The sequence below is a fragment of the Ceratotherium simum genome, chromosome 25 (genome assembly GCF_057802395.1).
Source record: "Ceratotherium simum simum isolate JZ-2026a chromosome 25, ASM5780239v1, whole genome shotgun sequence".
Taxonomy (NCBI): Eukaryota; Metazoa; Chordata; class Mammalia; order Perissodactyla; family Rhinocerotidae; genus Ceratotherium; species Ceratotherium simum.
The window spans coordinates 37,599,239-37,618,856 of NC_141924.1; the positions used below are offsets into that span (position 1 = coordinate 37,599,239).

General features: G+C 36.7%; 1 protein-coding gene across 1 annotated transcript in view; it reads right to left on the reverse strand.

The window, feature by feature from the left end:
* TMTC2 (transmembrane O-mannosyltransferase targeting cadherins 2) overlaps nt 1-19,618 on the reverse strand; it is a 387,351-nt gene that overhangs the window by 103,572 nt on the left and 264,161 nt on the right. The window lies entirely within an intron of this gene.

The window sequence follows — 19,618 nt, forward strand, 5'->3', positions numbered from 1 at the left end:
GTCAGAGATGACTCCGCAGTTTATGGCTTGTGGTATCTAAGTGAATGCAGGTATCATTTATTCACATGAGAAAGATGTGTGGGAGCAAGTGTTGGTAAGAAGGTGCACGTGTAGTGGAGTAATCAAGTTCTGTTTGATTAACATGCTAGGGCAAGAGATATGGAGGGCTAATTCAGCAAGACTGGCCAAATGTGAGGCTACAGACCAAGCACTGGCAAGGAAGAAGAATACCAGATATCTGGTACCTTGCATGAGAAGAAAGGAAAAGGAAAAGACTGGCAAGAATGCCAAGAGGGGAGGAAAAAAAGTGAGAAAACAAAAAACACAAAAACTCTTACATTTTAATATTTTCAATAAAAGAGAAAAACATTAAAAAGCATTATAAAATATAAACATATAGGACCATTTTAAATAACTATTTAAAGTAAGTAATTTGCCTTTCAGGAGTATTTAAAATTTTGATAATTTAAAAAACTTCAATTATATATTGCTCTCTACATCTAGCTTTAACATTATGAGTAAAAAAGTTAGATTTTAAGATATAAATACAAAATAGCTAATTTCTAAATACTACATAACTGAAAGTGTTTAGCTTATTCACATTTCCTGTTATATTACAAGTTTTCATTTCCTTTCTACATCTGTTCACTTGTATATTTTTTCCTTCAAGCTTAAAGAGGTCGTCCACACATAGTGTAGTAACATTTCAGTGGGAGATAATTAATTGATAAGATACAACCACATCTTAAGCTCCATCTGGGCAAATTGCTTGGGCTGTTACATTGCGTTGCTATACTAAGCTCCAAGTCAAGTTAAAACCAACATCTTACCATAACTCTTCTCCATCCATAAATCAGTTGATGAGAACAGTATTCAGATATTTTATTAAAATGTGTGAGGAAGTTGTGAAGTAAGTAGAAATTTTGTTTGAATCAAACTTATAATTAAATTACAGATAAATATCCTAAAATTTTACTTTAAAATAGGCAAATCATTTTTAAATATTAAAAGTGGCTATTTTTAGACTTTAGAATAATGCAAATAATTTATCTTTGAATCACAAAGATTCAAACAGAAAAATATCTGTTTTTAATTAAAACACGAACTTTTAGTAATTCATTAAATTTATTCATTGATTTCCTTAATTCAACAAATATTTTATTGGGTACCTGTCATGTGCCTCGCACTGTGTTGTTAAGCACTAGGACGAAAACGGTGGAGAAGAACAGACACAACCCCTGCCCCACGATGCTTCGCAAACTGTAGCTGTTATGAGCACGACAGGAGGGCTGTGAGTTTCACTGAAAACAGTTGGTTTGACCTTGTTGAAGTACTCAAGGAAGGTTTCCAAAGGGATTGCTGCTCAATCTAAAAATCTGCAAGACGTGTATGATTAACCAGGTGAAGGGGAGAGAAAAGCATTCTAAGTAGAGGCACAGCAAAGGTTCCTGTGGCAGGAACACAGAAACCCTGCATGGAGCCCAGGGTGAGTGTGACAGAGAGAGGAGTAGAGGTGGGCCAGGGGGAAATGCAGGGACGAGTAGAGCACAACAGGCTCTACAATAGTAGAGCACAAGGTCATGTCTATTTTGTAAATATCACTCTGAGGGCAGTGTGGGTAACAGCTGGAATGGGAAAAGAAGGGATGGAGGTCGATTAGTCCAGGCTTTTAAAAAAGAGTGATGGGGCTGATAATGGAGATGAAGATTAGTGGATACTTAGGTAATAAAGACAGAATTACATGATGGATAGAAGAGTTAGGGGGTGTGATGAGAGAGAAAGAGGTAACAAAGATGACCCCTAGGTTCCTGGAATGTGAAATTGAAGGAAAGCTGGTAAATAATGGAAAAAGACCAGGTTTAGAGAGTAAGCTTATGAGCCTAGTTTTGAGAGTTGTAGAGACTGAGGCACCCATGAAACATCTGAGACGTCCAGAATGCGGTTTGTTAATCAGGCAGAATCAAGAGGCCGGAGGCAAGGTAGAACAGTATTTCAAGAAAATAGCAGCAGTCAATTATGTCAAACGCTGAAAAACATCCACTCAATTTAGTGACACCGAGATCACTGGCAACCTCAGTAAGGTGTGTTTCTATGCAAGTCCTGAAGCCAGAAGGAGTGGGGGGAAGTTTGTGGGGCTGGGGTGAGGAAATGGATACCAGGATTGCAGATAACTGTCAATATATCTGGCTGTGAAGGGGAAGGAGTGACAATGTCAGAGAAGGGGATGAGACACATTGAGTGTTTTGAAAAGAACATGGAAAATCAAAACATAAATCGCAACTGGGCATAAAATGCCTAGGTTTTTTTCTTAGTTTAATTGAAAATTAGAAGTGAAAATATCTCCAAAAATCTATTTTTAGAAGTCTTAAATAACTTTTCAATTGTGGCCATGGCCAAATTAAACCTGCCCAGAATTCTCTAAGCAAGTCTTTTCCTCCTGGGTGTTCTGACAACACTTGATTCCTACTTTTGTTGTGACACTTACCATATGTACTCTAATTACCATTTGTTCTCTTCTCTTCTAATTGTATACCACTTTAGGAGAATTGTTTAATCAACATCGAGCCAAGGGCCAGATGCATAGTAGGTGGTCATAAATGCATGAAAATGTTAAATATCTTGGAAAAGCAAACACTCAAAACACACTTCTTAAATGCATGCTCTCATTGGGAAGTATTGTTGTCTCAGTGATAAATAGCACAGGTTCCACTGGGTAAACCTGATTAAATCTTGAGGCCTGAATGATAGCCAGAACATCATCATCACCCCTACCGTCATTGCTGTCAACACCTACTTTATACAAGGAAAAAAAGAAACCACAATTTTTATCAGCATTCTGTGGGTCATAAGATGGCACCAAAAGTTCATAGAAAATGGTTTCCAATAGGAAACTTTAGTTTAGATGGATAAAGTGGTCAATGTGATCTTGGTTTAGGTAATTAGTGCAATCGGACAGCCCCCAAATCTTAGCTATTAGCAACAACTCCAACCATTCAGCTGGGCCGTTTGTGCAGTGGGTGCTTCCGGTTCATCATGGCCAGCTTCATCAGCGTTCGCTGGATCACTCCATCCCAAACTGTTCAGCAATAAATAGCACGGGAAGTGGCTACGCTGGCTGGCCCCCACAGAGCCAGCCTTGGCTCACAGAGCTCAGAGTTGACATTGGTGCTGTAGAAGTTTAAAGCCCATGGGGGTGGTTAGGAAAGCTGCGTTGTGTGAGTGGAAAAGCAAGAGCCTCAACAACAGCTGCTCTGCAGCTGGGTCACAAAGGAGAGCAAGAAATCCCTCGACACCATAAAAGGTAGCGGATGATGGGAAGGCAATCTCAGTGCCTCCATTTGTCACTGGCAGAGTGCCACCTGCTCTCAAATCCAAATGCTCTCACAAGAGGATAAAGCCAGATGTAAATAATTGTTTAATTTTATACTTTTTTGTAGAAAGTTTCAGCAGTAAAGGATATAGAGCGTTATTTAAGTCATTTAGACACAGAATTCTTTGATGATTTCACCAAGGCACTGAAGAGAGCACGGATTCAGTAACAGAAAGCTCAGTCTGGTCCCGGCACCAAGAGCGTGAACCACCAAGGAAAGCCACTCATCTGAAAGGGTGTCATTTTCCTCCGCTGTCAATCAAAGGACCTGGGTTAAGTGAACTCTACTGGTTATGATTCTCTGTTTTTAAAAAAAAGTAGAATTCAATTCAGGGGAAGTAATCATTGGTTAAAAATTCTGATGAAAGCAAAGTAAAATTCTTAATTCATGTCATCCTTTTTTGCTTCCATTGCTTTCCAGCCCATGATAAGGAAGAGGAATTGGCCCTTTGCCCCCAGATCCAGCCAGCGGACACTGAGATTGGGGAGAGTAGCTGAGACCTAAAATCAACTGTAGTTTATTTTATGTAGTAACACAGGAAACTAAACGAAGTTGGGATAAATGATCCATTCATCTTCTTCTGAAAGTACTTGCAAGGAAAGATGCCCATCAAAGGTAGAATATCCTAGAAAGGTTCGACACCAACCAGGCTACATATATATTGGAAGTGTATGCTGTGCTTGTAAGTAATTCTGGTTTGCCTGAAACTGCTTTGTCTATGCCCACTGTTCCAGGGCAAATATAATAGCACTCCCTCCTGATTTGGACAAATATTCTATAACTATCCTAATTCTCGTTTCTCTCTCACAAGTATTCACCTAAATCAGATGAGTCAAACAATGGCTTTTATGACCCTGCAATGTCCCACCAGATAAAACCACTAGGTTCCACTGGCAGCATCAGTGAGGTCTCACTGTGACCTCAGCTTTCCATCCACCCCCCAACTCCTAACAAAGAAGGCATTAACAAAGGAATCCTTTCACAGCACAAGACCATGTGAGATCTGTCAAGCATAATTAAGTTTCCACTCATCTCTGCTTCCCAAAACACATTTTTCAAGTAGTCTGTTGTTCTAGCACACTGCAATTCTGCTTTCCCTTTGTATGTTATATAACGAGAACAGAAACATTATAGGGCAGATCACTATGTGCCAGGCACTGTTCCAAGTACTTTATGTGTATTGTCACATTAAATCCTCATGACATACCCGAGATACTATTATTATCCATTTTACAAAATAAGAAACTAGGGCACAGAGAGGTAAGTACCTGGCCCAAGGAATATAAGCTTGATTTAGCAGAGCTGGGTTCAAACAGAGAATCTGGCTTCACAGTTTGTGCTATTAGGTTATAGTCTTGGTCCCGAAGTTTACTAAAAGAAATCATCACGCTGTTCAAAGATAAGCTTTATAGAGTAGGGGTCCACTCATAAACTCATGCATCCACCCATCCATCCATTCCTCATCAGACATTTAGAGACGACCTACCATATGCCTAGAACTGTGCCAGGCACTGGATAGATGAAGATAAAATAAGATGACTCCTGCTTTTATAGACTGAGTAATATTGTGGTGACTCTGGATGCAGGCCCTTACCAAATGCAAGATACTACTTAAAAGGGCTCTTTAACTACGTACATGAGGTAAAAACAGAGACCAAGGCATCTATTCTGCCTGAATGAGTCAGGGGAGGTCTCAAAAAGGAGGTGGCATACTTCAGATGGCTCACAGATGGAGGAAAAGTCTGCCAGGCATCAAGACAACTGCCTATCTAGTTAGTCCAAGCGCTGGTGGCTTAAAAGTTCTCTTTACAAGATCCAAATTAAGAAAACTATTTAGAAAGTTAGCCTAATGGAGAAATTTTTCACTGTTTTAACACCATTATAAGGACCTGCAGCTTACAAAGGTTAATTTGATACCAACCAACTCAAAACACATCTATTTGACAAAATAAGGCTATTTAACAACTAAAGTTACCAAATTTCTACCTTCTGTAAGGCCAATGATTCTTGAGCCATCTTCTGTGAATAATAATTATCTGTGACTTACAAGAAAGAAAGATCTATTGAAAACAGCATTGTCTGTTACCAACACTCATTGACTTTCACTTTGAGAGTGTGAATTGGCCAGAGATAGTATAGAAACTTTAAACTGGGTAGAAAGGGGGAAACACACACACATACACACACATGTAGCAAATGGTCAGAGGCTGGCACATTACCAGCAGAACGAGTTTTTATGTATAAATGCATATGACAAGCATATCGTTGAACTGGATCACTCCCAAGTTCTAGCAGTATACTGTGCTAGTTGAAGCACACACACACGAGTTTTGGCATTATTACAAAATAAAATTTTCTTTCTCACTCTCTTTCTTACAGTAAGAGAAAACGTGCAATATCACAAGAAATTGTGGGCCACTAATAGGAAAATTTGAGTACAGAGGTGACACGGAATTGGAGAATAGAAAGCCTGAACCTGTTTGCGTCTAGATAGACAATTTAATAGTAGTTCAGCTCAGGGCTAAATTATCTCTGTCAACATCTCATACCCTGTTGACCTTGGTAGGAAAAACATGCTGTGAAGCCTGCACAGAACGCACTAAATATCAACCTCCCAAACCGTCTTCGTCACATTCTGCAGTTTAATTGACACCTGAGTTGGCAGGTTTATCTGTGAGATCCAAGAGGGACTAAACTGACACTCCCAATCATAAGAGCATTTTTACCAAAGTAATGCAGAGGCATATAGAAGGGCAGTGTAGCCAACTTGACACCATTCCTTGCACAACTGCTACAAATACAGAGCAGGCTTTGGAAGAAACATATTGACTTACTCAACTTCTCAAAATGGAATGCATGTGCACTTTGGGGTATATGGTGTCGTGCCACGAAAAACACAAACATGGCTCTTTGAAGACTTGGGGGAAGATGTAAGCTATTACATTACTAAATCATTTAAAGCAGTTCTTATTTTAAAATAAGCACAGATATGTTATGAAAAGAGGAGCATGGGCATAAAGGAAAGAACACAGGCTTGGGAATCAGATGGATCTGAGTTTGCTCATCTCCTCAAGAACAATCCCTAAAATAGCTGGGCTACGTGGGCAAGTTGTTTAATGACTCCAGAATACATTACAGGGATAAGAATGACGTCTCCTGATAAGGTTTGTAACTGAGACAGTACATGCAAAGCTCTTACAACAGGAATGGCTCATAGTAAGTGCTCAACAAATGTTAGCTATTATGATGTTTGTGTATCGGGGTGGCAGTAACTACCGTGCAATATCTTAAAAGGATTAAATGAGGTAAAATATATCTAAAAAGCATAGCACAGCAACACACGGTGAGCACTCACAAAAACAGTCAGTTCTCTTCTTAACTAGACCTTTTATACCTCAATCCATTTATCGAAAGGTAAGTCATGGAGGCAGATGATTATTTTCATTGATTTAAAATAGCATTCTTGTAACACACCCATGTGAAGAACTTCCCAATCCCAAATACTCATTTATCAACCAAACTGTCTTCTTATTCTGGAATGTCTTAGACTACTGTAGGCAAAATTTGTTTCTGCCATCAGAGAACTTGAAGAAAAGAGAAATCAGGGAGAATACCAAAGCTCGAAACTGAAGTTTCAGTAAAAAGAACTTAGAATCACTTTTGATCAAACTGGAAAACCCATATAAATACTGGTGACAGTTTAAGAATACATTTCCCCCCTTCCAGAAATATGTATTTTCCAAAGGGTTCATTTTCTTTTGAAATGCTGACATGATTTCACAAGTTCAGGTTGAAGCAGTTAGCATGGTTCAAGCTGCTACCAATCTTAGAATAATAAGAAAGGAGGAGAATTATAGTTCACTCTCAATATTGCAACAGTCAGAGACCTGGTACTTCAGAGAAGCAAAACTTCAGTTAACCAAAATACAATTTTATTCAAATCTGCCATATTTCACACTTCCTTTTCAAAGTAAATGGCTATAGATGACCATGTGAATGTTTTTTCATTTTGTTTCTTAAAACATAATAATGAACTAAGAAGTACTGGATAGGCAGTGGAGGGAAAAATAAAAGGAAGTATAGAAAACAGCCACAGAAGACATTGTTTCCAGCAGATAGCTTCTGTATTGAAGGATAAGCAAGAAACAGTAAAAAAGTATGTTTATGATTAACATTAATCACAAATTAATGATCAAATAAAGTTAATAATCAAATGATCAGATTTGATTAATGATCAATAAATGATCAAATGAAGTTAGAAAACTATGAAGAGACTAAGCTATGTGCCTAAACAAGGGTCACTCATTATCTTTAAGAAAAATTTTATACAACAGAACATATTCATTCTTTCAGGAATAGTGACTGTTTTAGTTTTGGGTGGCTTACAATACTACTACTAATCCATTCATTTCACAAATACTTGGATATCTACAATGTCATGAAAAAAAATATTCCTCAGAGTTCCAAATAAAGATTTTTTAAATGTCTTTTAGTACAGTAGTTATTTTAATATTTGTTTCAAATAGAGTAGGTGATATTGTGCTCATTGAAAGTTAATATTTTCTAAGATCACAAATGAACTTCAGCAAAACTATAAAAAGAAAAGCTTGCTTCTTCTATAATCATCGGTGTGAATTCAACCTAATGACTTCCTGTAGAAAATATTTCATAGTGCTCTCCATCTCACCAAATTTATATATCAAATTGATTCTTCAAGTATAATATATAAATATTATGATAATTTCTATAAAAGATAATATTACTCCTGGCTGCCACATATCACATTTAATAAAAGAAAAGAACAGAGGATTATCTGTATTTTATTATACCTGTCAAAAGAACACATATTCATTATCATTACCACCACTGTTCATGAAATTCTACAAATTCCCTCTGAAATAAATGATTTATATTATGCACTCTTCTGAGATTACACTCCAAGGCTATTAGAGCAAAACAGATAGCCAGAAGATCATACTCTACTATGTTATCAAATGGAAAAAAAAATAAAGAAATATATTTAATTTTGTGTTTTTTCATTCCTATCTTTAAATAATGAACAGCATTTCTACATTTATAGGATTATCATATCATTTTTACTGAGACAAAAAGAAGAAATTATTTTACACTCAAAAATGTTGTTATCCAACTATTTGACCCTTTAAACTTACTCTTCAATCACTTTTCAATGCTGAGGATCTTTGACATTTTTAACCAACAGAATGAAACCAAAAATATATGTTCTCATATTTTTTACTTATTTTAACTGACTTAAAACATCATTTTCTTTTCTTTCTAATTACTTGTATAAACCTTCACCTTGAACATTGATCCTTTAAAACTTTTATTTTTCCTTCTCTCACTCTTTCCTTTCACCATGCAACACTTAAATAATTTATTTGTTCAACAAATAATTATTGCTGTACAAGAGTCTCTCTCAGCATCTAAAAAAATGAGTAAGACTGAGCTGATACCCTAGACTAGCTCTCAGTCTAGTGGGGAAGACAGACACAAAACTAGCCAACAATAATAGAAGGTGATGTACCTACTTTCATGGGAGCACAGATAACAGAAGAATTAATTCAGTGGGGAAGGGTAGCCCTGACAGAAAACTTTTATGTGAATGGGGTCAATCTCTGCTTCAGAGTCATTTCACTTACATTTGTTCAATAAATATTTATTGAATACCTACGTGATAAACACCAAGCTAGTAACAGTAGTGCAGAGACAGGGTCTCTATTCTCACCGCCCAAAAAAACAAAACCATAGTAATTAGTATTCAGCTATCATGTAGATATTCATGTGCAATAAGTACCCTGAAAGAGAAGCGCTAAGGCTGCCTGGAAGGATCAGTAACTATTTTATGAAAGAGAGTATTAGAGTTGAGACTGGATGGATGGGTAGAACTTTGCCAAGTGGAGAGACAGGAGAAAGATCTTCAGGCCGAGGCAGCAGCATGCGAGGCAGTAGCATGCTTAGAAAAGACAAATAAAGAACAGACATAACTTACTTAGGGAGCCATCAGAAATTTAATACTGTGGGGGATTATAGCTGCTGAGGCTGAACAAGGAAGGCTGTGGCCAAATAATAAACAATGTTCCATGTCATACAAAGACAAAAATTTTACTGAATAAGAATAACGATATTGTTCTTACTGCTAATGGTTAACATGTAGTGAGCCCTTACAATATGCATACCAGGCAGTGTTCTAAATGCTTTTATATACATGTACAGACTCATTTAACTTCTGAACAACCATCTCAACAAAAAAATATTTTTGCCCTCGTTATACACACAAGTAGAACGAGACAGAGAAAAGTTAAATAACTTGACCAAGATTACAGAGCTAATAAGTGGTGGAACGAGCCAAGCCATCCAGAGTCAGCGTTCCCATAGCTGCACCCCCTCTAAAGTGATAGAGTGCAAATGGAGAAGTGGGGTAAGCTACACAATCAAATACATTTTTCTAAATATCTGTTTCTATACTTTCGAAATACTAAGAAAATATCTACCGAGCTTTACTACATACAATACACCATGCTCTGAGCCATGAGCAAACAAAAATATATAGCACATCCCATCAGCACCTGTAATTTCCAATATATTCAGACATAGATATAGACACAGACAGGGACTGAGGTAAAGAAACAAAAATAGGAATAGAAATAGAGTTACAGCCAAGATCTGCTTATCTGACACAGAAGCCAATGGAGCCATGAACAGGTAGACACACTTAAATGGTAATTTTGACAGCTTGCTAGAGGCTGAGTGTGGGCTAGCTAGAGAGTGAGAAATTCTTGAAGGTCGCAGTCTTTGTAGGGGGCTCCCAACCTTTCATGGTCTTTACTTCTAGGAAACTGACCAGATTCTCACAGTGAAGAACCAAAAAAGATACTCTCCTGGTGAGGGCAGGGGAGAAGAGTAATGCTTGTGAAATATACCCAGAGCCTTCTCAATAGCACAGGCCTACTCTCCAGGATGAAAGATTTTACTAGAGCCTTGTCCTAGATCTGTGGTGGAAGGGCACTCTTCTTACTTCATCCTCTGTAGCCCTTTTGTCTCAGCTAAGGTAGTAGGAGAAGTGGAGCTATATAAGTAGAAAACCTTGTGAAGGTCACGGGACAGAAACACAGGCCAAATCAAAAACTGAGATTTAACTGAATGATTATAGAATGTTCTCCCTCCCTCATACCTTACCACCACCACAACAGGGCTTCACTATAATAACACTGGAGTATACCTAAAAGACATGCACGACATAGAGTCTCTCTCAGAAAGAATACTAAGGGAAACCTAACATCAAGACAGAAGATAAAAACAAGGGGGCCGGCTCCGTGGCTTGGCGGTTGAGTGCGCGCGCTCTGGTGCTGGCGGCCCGGGTTCGGATCCCGGGCACGCCCCAGGGCACCACTTCTCCGTCCAGCGCGAGGCCGAGTCCCACGTACAGCAACTGGAAGGATGTGAACCTATGACATACAACTGTCTACTGGGGCTTTGGGGGGAAAAAAAATGAATAAATAAATAAAAAACAAGGACACTAGATGAATTTGAAGCCTTTAGCACCAATAGCTACAAAAAAAAACTAAACAATGCTGAACTCCTAGCCAGATTAACATAAATCCTCACATTAGAGGCTTATTAATTTGAATTCCTATTACAAATTCAACATGTCCAGCATTCAACAAAAAATTACAAGGCATGCCAAAGGGAAAAAAAAACCATAGTCCAAAAAGACAAAGCAAGCATCAGAACGAGACTCAGATGTTGGAATATGAAATAGATGTTAGAACTGTTAGAAAGGGAACTTAAAATAACTATGATCAATACGTTAACAACTGTAATAGAAGAAGTAGACACCATGCAAGAACAGATGGGTAAGGTGACAAGAGAGAAATTCTAAAAAAGAATTAAAAGGAAAAGCTAGAAATCATAACAGAAATGAAGAATCCATTTGATGGGATCATCAGAAGACTCAACATGGCCAAGGAAAGAATCAATGAGCTTGATGATGGGTCAACATAAACTTCCCAAACTGAAATGCAATGAGAAAAATGAATAAAAAGTACAGAACATCCAAGAACTGTGGAAAAATTTCAAAACATGTAATACATGAGTAACTGGAATATCAGAGGAGGAAGAAAGAACAGAGCAGAAGAAATATTAATAGTAATAAAGATGGAGGACTTTCCAAAATTAATGACAGACATCAAATTATAGGTTCACAAAACTCAGAGAACATCACCAAGATAAATAGCCAAAATAATAAACCTAGCCATATTATATCCAAGCTGTAGAAAATCAAAGACAAAGAGAAAATCTTGAGTAAAGTCAGAGGGGGAAAAAAACACCTTATCTATGGAGGAACAAGGTTAAGAATTACATTGTACTTACCAGAAACCATCAAGCAAGAAGAAAGTAGAGTAAAACATTCAAAATGTTGAAAAAAAAAACCCCACAAATGTAGAATTTTATATTAAGCAAAATGATCCTCAAAAAGTGAAACAGAAATAGAGACTTTCTAGACAAATGAGAACTGAGGGAATTCACATGATCATCTAAATTGATGCAGGAAAAGCGTTTGCCAAAATTCAATATCCTTTCATGGTAAAAAAAAGTGAAAAAACTAGAAACAGGAGGAAATTATGTCAACATAATAAAGGCCATATATGAAAAACCCATAGCTAACATAATACTCAACAGTGAAAAACTGTAAGATTTTCCTCTACAAGATAAGGATGCCCACTCTCACCACTTTTATTCAACATAGTGCTGGAAGTTCTTACCAGAGCAATTAGGCAAGAAAAAGAAATAAAGGCATCCAAATTGTAAAGCAAGAAGTAAAATTATCTCTGTTCCCAGATGACATGATCTTATATGTAGAAAACCCTAAAGATTTCATCAAAAAACTGTGAGAACTAATAAACAAATTCATATAAGTTGCAGGATATAAAACCAACATGCAAAAATCAGGTGTCTTTCCATATGCTAATAATAAATAATCTGAAAAGGAAATTAAGAAAACAATCCCATTTACAATAGCATCAAAAGAATAAAATACTTGGGAATAAACTTAACCTAGGAGGTGAAATCCTTGGACACTGAAAACTATAAAAAATTGCTGAAAGAGATTGAAGAAGACACAAATAAATGTAAAGACATCATGTTCATGGACTGGAAGACTTAATATTGTTAAAATGTCCATACCACCCAACACAACCTACAGATTCAATACAATCCTGATCAAAACCTAAACGGCATTTTTTACAGAAACAACAACAAAAAAACTTACCAAAAAATTCATATGGAATTTCAAAGAACTCCAAATAACCAAAACAATCTTGAGAAAGAAAAACAAAGCTGGAGGTTTCACACTTCCTGATTTTAAAACATATTAAAAAGCTATAGTAGGGGCTGGCCTGGTGGCATAGTGGTTAAGTTCATGCACTCCGCTTCACTGGCCCAGGGTTCATGGCTTCAGATCCCAGGCACAGACCTATGCAGCCCTCAAGCCATGCTGTGGTGGCATCTCATATACAAAAATGGAGGAAGATGGGCACAGATGTTAGCTCAGGGCTAATCTTCTGCAGCAAAACAGAGGAAGATTGGCAATGGGTGTTAGTCAGGGCCGATCTTCCTCAACAACCACCACCACAACAAAAAAAAAAGCTACAGCAATCAAAACAGTGTGATACTGGCATGAAGACAGACATATAGACCAATGGGACAAAATTAAGATCCCAGAAATAAACCCTTATATATATGGCCAAGGCTATGTAATGAGAAAAGAATAAGCCTCTTCAATAAATAGTGCTGGGAAAACTGGATATCCACATGCAAAATAATAAAGTTAGACCCTTACTTTACACCATATACAAAAGTTAACTCAAAATGGATTAGAGACCTAAATGGAGGACCTGAAACTATAAAACTCCTAGAATAAAACATAAGGAAAGAGCTTCATGATAGTGAATTGGGCAATAATCTCTTGGATATGACACCAAAAGAAGAGGCAATAAAAGTAAAAATATACAAATGGGACTACATCAAACTTAAAAACTTCTGTGATGCATGATTCTACCTAAATGAGGTCTCTAAAGTAGTCAAACTCTTAGAGAAGGTAGAATGGTGGTTGCCAGGGGCCGCAGGAACGCAAACTATTGTTCAATGTGTACAGAGTTTCAGTTTTGCAAGATGAAAAAGTTCCAGAGATCAGTTGCACAACAATGTGCATGCACATAGGTAACATTACTGTACTACATACTTACAAAAGGTTATGATGAGAAGTTTTATGTTGTGTGTCTTTTTACTACAATAAAAAAATAAGCAAAATGGGGGAAAAAAAGAGAAGGAAGAAAAAAAAGCCTTTGGTAACAAATAGAAAACAGTTACAAACATGGCTGACATTAATTCAAATATACAAACAACCACTCTAAATGTGAATGGTCTAAAAATACCAATTAAAAGATAGAGATTGTGAGAGTCAATAATAATAATAATAATAATAATAATAATAATAATAATGGAAAGGCCTGATTATATGTGGTCTACAAGAAACCTACTTTAAATGTAAAGACTCTGAAAGGTAAAGCAAAGGGATGGATAAAGATAAACTATGTTAACAGTAATCAAAAGAAAGCTGGAATATTAATTTCAGACAAAGAAGACTTTAGTGCAAAGAAAACTAATACAGATAAACAGGGGCATTTAGGAGGTCAGGGGATACCAAGATAGAATACAGAATGTGACAAAAGAATCATAATACATTACAAATATATGAGACAAGCACACTGAATGGAAGGGAGAACAAGGTGTTGATCTACGTAAATTGGGAAATGAGCAGAATCTGTAAGACAGAAGGCAAAAGAAACTATATATGAGAACAGTCCTCTAGGTGATAAACCTTTTTCCCTTGGGGGTGCAGGTTAAGAATTCTAAAACAACTATACCCAACTACTGGAATATGAACAACTAAGAAACTGTATGGTGGATGGTGGAAGCCAGATTCCTCTCTTGTAACGGGAAACTACACATAAACAAAGGGAGGGGGCTAGAAAGATCCACACGGTAATAGATTAGAGCTGAAGACATCAGTATGAACTTATGGTTAGTTTAATATAGATACAGACAGCTACATAGAGAATATTTATAAATTATAGATACGTGTATATACATTGTTAGTATACAGACATATATGTCCTTGCTCTGTCATCTGAGAGAGCCTAGAAGTAACAGCACCCCAGTAGCAATAAGTACACCTAGAACCCAGATCTTTCTAAACCATTCTGCAATAAAAGGAACTAGGGCTCAATGGAAAACATGTCTGATTCTAGGACTTAGGCAGGAAATATACAAAATGAGCCTGGAGCATCTTACACTGACAGAAAGTAAGAAATTACTCAAAGGAAAACACACGCACACACAATAATGGGAAATATGTCAAGGAGACATAGAAGCCTATGAAAGGGCTCCCATTGGTAAAAGCTGGGCAACAAAACCAATTTGAGACAAAATAAATAAAGTAGTATGTGTTATAATCCAATGTATAAACTAATTATCCTTGAGTCCAAGCTAATATACATAAATTTTTGAATAAATAATTGGGGAGAAGAGATGCAGAAGAATTCCAAACAATTTATGCAGATACTCTGTTCTCAAGGAGAGGGAGCATAACTCCTCACTCCTTAAGTGTGGATGGCACATTGCGACTTCCTTGCAAAGAGTACAATTTGGGAGGGAAATTGTAGGGAGGGAAAAAAGAGTGTCTTCACAATGGAGAAATCTGACAAAAACTACCTCAAGCCAGGTCATCAAAGTTAACATAAATAGTGATAAGTCATATTGATAATATATAACCTTGATATGATGTGATGAGAAGGACACTTCATCGCTGTAGTCCTCCTCTTCAAAAACCCACAATCCCAGTCTAATCATGACAAAACATCAGCCAAACACCAACTGAGGAACATTCTACAAAATAACCAAAAAATTCTCAAAACTATCAAGGTCATCAAAAACAAGTGAAGCCTGAGAAACTGTTATAGCCAAGAGAAGTATAAGGAGAAAAGGTAACTACATTAAATGTGGTAACCTGGATGGGATCCCGGAACAACAACAAAAAACAGGGAAAACTGAAGATTCTGAATAAAATATGACTTTACTTAATAATAATATATCAATATTGGCTCATTAATCATGACAAATGTACCAGACAAAGGTATGTTGTTTATAATAATAGAGGAAACTGGCTGTAGGGCATACTGGAACTCTCTGTACTAATTTCGCGATAATTCTGTAATCTAAAACTAGTTTAAAAGAGAGTTAATTAGAAAATTAATTTCTTAAAAATCTAATGTAAATGCCACAAAATTTTAGCTTTTGTTTTATTTGAGTTAAAAATACATGGGTATCTGTTACCACATTTTCTCTTTTTCTATATGCTTGAAATAGTTCATAACAACAAGTTCATAAGATAACAATTTTTTAAAAACCTATTAGCACTCAAACTGCTTAACAGGAGGGTAAGAGTTTTCCAGGCAAAGGAAAAATCTCAAACAAAATCATAACTACTTCCTCTGATGTATTATTCTTTGTAGGTTATAAGTATTGGCATTTAGTACAGATATGTCACGAAAAGATTTTAAATACTGCAATAATCAAATTCTATTTCTATTTCAGGAATTAAAAAGAAAGATAATTTGCATCTGGTCACAATATAATAAAGTGAATTTCCTCTTTCCAAATTATGGCTGAAATTTAGTGAGCATGAAACAAAGGTGTTTTGTTCTACTAGTGTTCTGGAGATTGCAAACACATTCTCATCACATTATAACATTTTCAACTGTAGTTCAACTCACTTTGGTTTTGGACTAATTTAGAAAATAGCTATTTTTAGGGTAGCTCTAGCTCCAACGTGAATAATAATTTTTTTCTCCTAAAATGTTGACCTTCATGGTACCTCTCTCCTGATTTCCAAGAACTTTCCTCCTATCTCTGTTCACTCATAATAGAGGAAAGCAAGGAACTATACTCATTTTTACTAAATTCTTAGATGTTTAAAACTGAATGACTATTTAAGAAAGAAAGAAATTACTAGGTTAGCAATGGCTCAGATGTTCTGTCTCCAATCCATTTTTCACTTATGTATATTTCTAGAATTTCTGTACTCATTATGCCCCACCCTCTTCCAGTTTGGTATATTATAAAGTTCCTCAGAGTTCATTTGGCAGGACATTTTTTTCTCTGGATGATAAGAGGTGCAACTTGAGGGGCCAGCCTGGTGGCCGGCATGGTTAAGTTCGTGTGCTCCGCTTAGGCAGCCCGGGTTGGATCCCAGGCATGGACCTACACACCATTTATCAAGCCACGCTGTGGCAGGCATCCTACATATAAAAGTAGAGGAAAATGGGCACGGGTGCTAGCCCAGGGCCAATTTTCCTTAGCAAAAAGAGGAGGATTGGCAACAGATGTTAGCTCACAGCTAATCTGCCTCACCAAAGAAAAAAGAGAAGAGGTTTAACTTGAAAAAAGGGCTCCATGATAAATATACTAAATAGGGCTTTAAATGCAAAAAGACTTTCAGAGCCTTTAATAGGTAATATGTATATTAATATATTTTGAGAAGGAAATATAGTATGCAGCTTTCCCCACACTAATTTGACTACTTAATTTTCTTAAGGAACATCTAGACATATTAATGTTTATGGAATACATGTTGGGAATGTATTTTGTACCTATTGGAAATATTGCTTTAATAGAAACTATCAAAGCAACAATGGCAGTGGTAAAATCTTTCTGGCACCCTTAAATTTCACCATATTTGAAATTCCCCATTTTATTACCAAGTAAGAGCAATCCTTGCTATGTAACATTACCATCTGAGTCAGCTTTGTTAACATTTATAGTCAAAAGGTATCAAATTCAATAAGTGCATCACTACATGACCATACAGTTATGCATTGCTAAATGATGGGATATATTCTGAGATAGGTGTCATTAGACGATTTTGTTGTTGTACAAACATCACAGGGTGTACTTAAAAAAACCTAGATGGTCTAGCCTACTACACACGTAGGCTATATGGTACTAATCTTATGGGACCATCTTTGTATACACGGTCCATCATTGACTGAAACATCATTATGGCAGTCCCTGACTACATATGCAGTTATTTATATATATACATAGGTTGAGTACTGTTGAAGCAGTGAGGGGGAGAGGATCCCTCTTCCAGATAAGTGGAAACAGAATGGAGAAGATAATTACCACTTGTGGAGAATGTACACCCTAGATAGAAAAGACAAAAAGACACCTTCAGGAAACTATCTTGAGCCAAAGCAATAGATTTCAACTTAATCCTATACCTCTGCTGAGGTAATTTCTTTGGGATATGCAAAGATATCTTAAAACATGAGACTTCTGATCAGTCATTTTCTGCTTAGAGTGAGTAAATTTCTGATTCAGGCAGATAGAACTTTTGCTATTCTTCTAGCTGTTGCTGCTTCATCCCAAGAAATAGGAAATAGAGCTGTATCGTAGATAATACCTTCAAGTTCTATTTCTCAGGGACAAAAATTCCCCAGACTGACCACTACAACAACTACACTACCTATTTCCCCGTTATATGACATTATAATACACAGCTCTATACAACCATCAGCGCCATCTTAAACCTAACGCCACACGGCTAATGTCAAAGTGACCAAAGGGTCCTATTTATGTGTGAATCCTCCTGCATGTTGCTGTTTTCCACCTAAAGAATTGTCATTACAATGCACACTGAATTGCACTGTAGGCTCAAAAATGTACCTCATTCTGTCACTTTTTACAGAGTCTCAATTATACCTTAGAAATGAGACTCCTGCAATTTTAAGCCTTTTAAAAGAATTATGCTTTCCACTGTGAGAAGAAATAAATTTCTAGGCAGTTAAGTGCTCAGGTGCTCTGGCTCCAACTCAGTGTTTTACCAGTTAAATGTTAACAGGTAAAGGTCAGCGGTCACTTCACTCAGGCCTCTCACCTTGTCCTCCCTTTCAGTTTGGAATATCATGTTTCCTTCAAAACTTAAAATATGAGAGAAACTATATACCATATATGGTATACCATATACACCATATTTGAATTAAAAATTGAACTTCATTATTACTATTTCCTCGTTACTTTACATATATAGGTACCTAAATCCTTTTTAGAATTACCCATGTTAAAATTCCTTTTTTATTTAACAATATAGACAGAAATTGTCTTTTCACTTCAGAATGCATGACAAGAAAATCTAAAAACCGAATGAAGACTTACATTGAAAGTAAATTTTTATGCATTTTGAAGTTAGGCATTCATAAACATGAGGTACTGTTTATGCGTGTTTTGTCTTATAAATAAAAGGCTAGAGAGCAGTTTAAATAATACAGCTTTCAGAAAAACCAAGGGACAGTATAATGCAATAGGCTTTGCACACAGATCTGGATTTAACCTCTGTGAACCTCGGCTTCCTCATCTACAGAGTGGGTATCTAGATCATGGGATTGCGTGAGGAGGTATTGCAACAGCATATAGAAAATGTCTAGCTCATTGTATGATAAAGAGCATGAGCTAATCGTAGGAGGTACTGTGATTGATATGACCACTGAAGAGGCAGGGCAAGAGGCCACCCCATACGTAATATTTAATTCTTTATTGGGTAGGAGGGCAACAGATGAGGATTTATGTCAAAGAAGATAGGAAATGAATGAGAAGTTCAGATGGTCCTAGAAGCTCAGGACTTAGAGAAAAATGAAGTTGAGCTCAGAATTAACTGTTGTTTGGAGGAAGTATAATTTTAATAAAAAGCTAAGATTACAACCTACACCTCTGCAGGCTTCATGCTGCAGGCTGCTGAGGCTCATGGGCCTCAAATGTAACGTGGAAAAATAGAAATGACAATAACCTTATAGGCTCGTGCACATGTTCATGGCTGGGCTGGTTTTGAACCTATTTACAAGGCTGCAAAAATGAAAACTTTCACATCATAGAACAGATGTGGCTTCTTTATATATATGCATGTGTGTGTGTATGTGTATATGGACGTGTGTGTGTGTAAATATATATATCTATATTCAGATGCCACAGGAAAAAAAAAGGCAATCTCCTTTTGTAAGAGTGTTGGTCCAAACACTTAGGAGGAAAGATACTTGCTTTTGAAAACCGATGTCTTCTGTACCACCTTTCCTAAAGGCAAACACGGGCTTAGACCAGGATGCTGTTTTCATAAG